Source organism: Lethenteron reissneri, chromosome 67, assembly GCF_015708825.2.
Source record: "Lethenteron reissneri isolate LAM-NWPU_2019-01 chromosome 67, ASM1570882v1, whole genome shotgun sequence".
NCBI lineage: Eukaryota > Metazoa > Chordata > Hyperoartia > Petromyzontiformes > Petromyzontidae > Lethenteron > Lethenteron reissneri.
Window position 1 is genome coordinate 485,513 of NC_083845.1, and position 5,673 is coordinate 491,185.

The following is a 5,673-nucleotide window of genomic DNA, read 5'->3' on the forward strand; positions in this document are numbered from 1 at the left end:
GCCCCAGTGGCCTAATGGATAAGGCACTGGCCTCCTAAGCCAGGGATGGTGGGTTCGAGTCCCACCTGGGTTGCGGAGAAAAAGCTGGTCATTTTGTAAAATCAAAAAGTCAAGTTAACGAATCTGATCATGAAAAGCCAAAATGGCGCTGTGCCTATAGAAGAGAGTTTTAAAACAGTGTTCAATTATACTCTTTGGTTCTTTCGGTAAAGTTACGTCGGTATAGTGTCCATCATCAGATGATGATGATGCATGCTTGTGTTGATGATAGACGCTTGTGTTGATGATAGACGCTTGTGTTGAGCCCGAAACGTCGTGATTTATTTTATTTTATACCTACGTGAATTTACCGAAAGAACCAAAGAGTATGGATTCCTGAAGTCACGAAAGCTTCAAATCAAGAGAGTTTTAAACAGTGTACTTTGGTGACAATTATCAACATTGATAAAGCAGAGAATAAAAGGGGAAAATACATATTCATTTCTATTAATTTATTGCGAGTTTATTAAAGAAGTCTGTATATAAGCCAGGTTTTCATCATGCTACATGTAGTTACAGTGGCCTAATGGATAAGGCACTGGCCTCCTAAGCCAGGGATTGTGGGTTCGAGTCCCACCTGGGGTAGCTGAGAAAAAGTTGTTAATTTTGTAGACGTCAAGTTTATGAATCTGACGATGAGAAGCGAAGGTGGTACTGTGCCGATCGAAGAGAGTGTGAAATCAGTGTACTTTGGTGACAGGAATCAACATTGATAAAGCAGAGGGGACGAAAGGGGGAAATACATATCCATTTTTTTATCCTTTATATTAAGTTCACTTGCTTGCTTACGACCGTGCAAATCTTTCGGTCGTTTTTAAATCCTTTAAATTAAGTTCACTTGCTTGCGCGCTTACGACCGTGCAAATCTTTCGGTCGTTTTTTAACCCACTTCCCGTGATCCAATCGAGCTGACATTTTCCACACAGACTCGTTGTGCGTGACAATTAATGTTCGTGAAAAATTTTTACCAAAATTTTACACTTTTTAGGCTAAAAAAAATATTTTACATTTATTCAAATATAACTCATTCATGGCTTTGGCTGAACGTCACAGTGTAGGGAGCCCAGAGCGTGACACCTCCACAGGCCCTGGCGGAGTAGCGCAGTTGGTAGCGCACTCGCTTCCCATGCCAAAGGTCGCGGGATCGATCCCCGCGTCTTCCACAGGCGAATATATTTTTAAATCCTTTATATTAAGCACTCTGGCTTGCTTGCTTACGACCGTGCAAATCTTTCGGTCGTTTTCTAACCCACTTCCCGTGATCCAATCGAGCTGACATTTTGCACACATACTCGTTGTGCATGACAATTAATGTTCGTGAAATTTTTTTTCCAAAATGTTACACTTTTTAGGCAAATTTTTTTATTTTACATTTATTCAAATAGAACTCATTCATGGCTTTGGCTGAACGTCACAGTGTAGGAGCCCAGAGCGTGACACCTCCACAGGCCCTGGCGGAGTAGCGCAGTTGGTAGCGCCCTCGCTTCCCATGCCAAAGGTCGCGGGATCGATCCCCACGTCCTCCACAGGCGAATATATGTTTAAATCCTTTATATTAAGTTCTCTTGCTTGCGCGCTTATGACTGTGCAAATCTTTCGGTCGTTTTTTAACCCACTTCCCGTGATCCAATCGAGCTGACATTTTGCACACAGACTCGTTGTGCGTGGCAATTAATATTCGTGAAAAAAAATTTCTAAAATTTTACACTATTTAGGACACAAATATTATATTTAATTACCAATTGCTAAATGCTGCCATGCAATCATCTGACCCATAGGTGGCAGACATCTCAAGCCAGAGGACGAGAGGACTCTAGCCGCCACGCATATAAAGGATTTATAATGAAAAACTTTGTTTTTACGGGTTATACTTGTTTACATGACATGTTCATGGTGAAATATCCTACTTTTAATGCAATATAAAGCATACTAATGCTAAACAAAAGGGAGCAATTAACTTTTGTTGGAAAAGAAAGCTGTAAAAATTTGGCCAATATTGGCCAAAAATGGCATAGGTTAGTATGCCGATTTGCTTCTTTTTACATGAAATGTGCACGGTGAAATATCCTACTTTTAATGCAATATAAAGCATACTAATGCTAAACAAAAGGGAGGAATTCAGTTTTGTTGAAAAAGAAAGCTGTAAAAATTTGGCCAATATTGGCCAAAAACGGCATAGGTTAGTATGCCGATTTTCTTTTTGTGGGACGTAAACATTTCATCGTGAAATTTCCCCTTTTAATCTAATACATAGCATAATAAAGCTAAAAACAATAGAGGAATGAACTATTGTCCAAAAATTAAGCTGTAAAAGTTTGGCCACTATTGGCCAAAAACGGCATAGATTAGTATGCCGATTTACTTTTTTTACTTGAAAATTTCATGGTGAAATTTTCAACTTTTTTACGTAATATATCGGATATATAAGGATAAACAACCCCGAGGATTGCACTTTTGTTGAAAAAGAAAGCTGTAAAAATTTGGCCAATATTGGCCAAAAATGGCATAGGTTAGTATGCCGATTTGCTTCTTTTTTACATGAAATGTTCACGGTGAAATATCCTACTTTTAATGCAATATATAGCATACTAATGCTAAACAAAAGGGAGCAATTAACTTTTGTTGAAAAAGAAAGCTGTAAAAATTTGGCCAATATTGGCCAAAAACGGCATAGGTTAGTATGCCGATTTTCTTTTTGTGGGACGTAAACATTTCATCGTGAAATTTTCCCCTTTTAATCTAATACATAGCATAATAAGGCTAAATACAATAGAGGAATTAACTATTGTCCAAAAATAAGCTGTAAAAGTTTGGCCACTATTGGCCAAAAACGGCATAGATTAGTATGCCGATTTACTTTTTTACTTGAAAATTTCATGGTAAAGTTTCCAACTTTTTTACGTAACATATCGAATATATAAGGCTAAACAACCCTGAGGATTGCACTTTTGTTGAAAAAGAAAGCTGTAAAAATTTGGCCAATATTGGCCAAAAATGGCATAGGTTAGTATGCCGATTTGCTTCTTTTTTACATGAAATGTTCACGGTGAAATATCCTACTTTTAATGCAATATATAGCATACTAATGCTAAACAAAGGGAGCAATTAACTTTTGTTGAAAAAGAAAGCTGTAAAAATTTGGCCAATATTGGCCAAAAATGGCATAGGTTAGTATGCCGATTTGCTTCTTTTTTACATGAAATGTTCACGGTGAAATATCCTACTTTTAATGCAATATATAGCATACTAATGCTAAACAAAAGGGAGCAATTAACTTTTGTTGAAAAAGAAAGCTGTAAAAATTTGGCCAATATTGGCCAAAAACGGCATAGGTTAGTATGCCGATTTTCTTTTTGTGGGACGTAAACATTTCATCGTAACATTTTCTTCTTTTAATCTAATACATAGCATACTAAGGCTAAATACAATAGAGGAATGAACTATTGTCCAAAAATAAAGCTGTAAAAGTGTGGCCACTATTGGCCAAAAACGACATAGATTAGTATGCCGATTTACTTTTTTTACTTGAAAATTTCATGGTGAAATTTCCAACTTTTTTACGTAATATATCGGATATATAAGGCTAAACAACCCCGAGGATTGCACTTTTGTTGAAAAAGAAAGCTGTAAAAATTTGGCCAATATTGGCCAAAAATGGCATAGGTTAGTATGTCGATTTGCTTCTTTTTTACATGAAATGTTCACGGTGAAATATCCTACTTTTAATGCAATATATAACATACTAATGCTAAACAAAAGGGAGGAATTAACTTTTGTTGTAAAAGAAAGCTGTAAAAATTTGGCCAACATTGGCCAAAAACGGCATTGGTTAGTATGCTGATTTGCTTCTTTTCTACATTACATGTTTATGGTGAAATATCCTACTTTTAATGCAATATAAAGCATACTAATGCTAAACAAAGGGAGGAATTCACTCTTTCTTGGAAAATGTAGCTATGAAAATTTGGATGATTTTGGCATAAAACTGCATAGGTGCCCTAATCCTAACGAACCCAACCCTAACCCTCAGCCATAACCCTAATCCCTTAACCTAAACCCTAGCCCCTAACCCTAAACTTAACCCCTAACCCTAACCGAAACCGCTAACCATAACTCTAACCCGCACCCTAACCCTAACCCGAAGCCCTAATCCTAACCCCTAACCCTAAACCTAATTCCTAACCCTAATCCCAAACCCTAATTGATATGCCTTTAAACGCGTCTCAACGAGATGAGTTGAATTGTATATGGCGCGACCCTGTCGAGTAGAGTCGAAGGGCACACACCACTTGCTTGTGTGACTTGTGGACCGGGGCGGAATTTTGCATTGAAGTCAATGATGGCTGTGATTGTTGCCGATTGAAGCGCACTGTTTGGGAATGCAGTGCGTTTCACTATTTCAGCACCGATGTGCACCAAATATGCAACGGTGTAAACGTATGGGGCAGGTTGGGATGTCAATGCAGTAGTTTGTTACTTGAAAATCCGTGAAGAAATAAAGAATTGAAGTGCAAATCGGCCAGAGAGTTTCGTTTTTATTTCCGGCGCTTGACGTGTTACGTGTGCCCTCTGGTGGACACGTGCAGTACCACAAGCATTCCATTCGTGGTGAAGTCTGCTATGTGGTGGACATGTGCAGCGTAGGCCAAGACAGTTCGCCAGCAGTTGCCGCTGTCAGACGTCACCCCGCGCGTTCCCCCGCAGTTGTGAGTCGCTGCTTCTGCTGCGGCGTCCTGGCGTTAGTCCCAAGCGGGTTGGCTGCGATGAGCCGTGAAGACGCCACACAGCGCCACTGCTGCTGTCACCGCGCCAGGCACTGCAGTTGTATCACGTGACCACACGGTGACGCTACAGCCCCACGTTGGTTAAGGTATTTCAGCAAGTGTCCATGTTGGTTAAGTTATTAAGCAAGTGTCCATATTGGTGACGTTATTTTAGCGAGTGTCATGAGGGTTAGGTTATTTAGCGAGTGTCCATGTTGGTTAGGTTAGTTTAGCGAGTGTCCATGATGGTTAGGTTATTTAGCAGAGTGTCCCATGATAGGTTAGGTGTTGTAGCGAGTGTCCATGATGGTTAGGTTATTTAGCGAGTGTCATGTTGGTTAGGTTATGTAGCGAGTGTCCATGTTGGTTAGTGTTATGAGAGCAGAAAGTGTCCATGATGGTTAGGGTATTAGAGAGGTGGCCCATGATGGTTAGGTTATTGAGCGAGTGTCCATGATGGTTAGGTTATTTAGCGAGTGTCCATGTTGGTTAGGTTATTAGCGAGTGTCCATGTTGGTTAGGTTATTTAGCGAGTGTCCATGATGGTTAGGTTATTTAGCGAGTGTCCATGATGGTTAGGTTATTTAGCGAGTGTCCATGATGGTTAGGTTATTTAGCGAGTGTCCATGTTGGTTAGGTTATTTAGCGAGTGTCCATGATGGTTAGGTTATTTAGCGAGTGTCCATGTTGGTTAGGTTATTTAGCGAGTGTCCATGTTGGTTAGGTTATTAGCGAGTGTCCATGTGGTTAGGTTATTTAGCGAGTGTCCATGATGGTTAGGTTATTTAGCGAGTGTCCATGATGGTTAGGTTATTTAGCGAGTGTCCATGATGGTTAGGTTATTTAGCGAGTGTCCATGTTGGTTAGGTTA

General features: G+C 39.6%; 2 non-coding genes across 2 annotated transcripts; both read left to right on the forward strand.

The window, feature by feature from the left end:
- TRNAR-CCU (transfer RNA arginine (anticodon CCU)) lies at positions 1 to 75 on the forward strand. Its single transcript has one exon. It is a non-coding gene; the product is annotated as a tRNA-Arg (tRNA).
- A 476-nt stretch (positions 76 to 551) lies between these two features.
- Positions 552 to 627, forward strand: TRNAR-CCU (transfer RNA arginine (anticodon CCU)). The gene has a single exon. It is a non-coding gene; the product is annotated as a tRNA-Arg (tRNA).
- Positions 628 to 5,673: the final 5,046 nt, after the last annotated feature.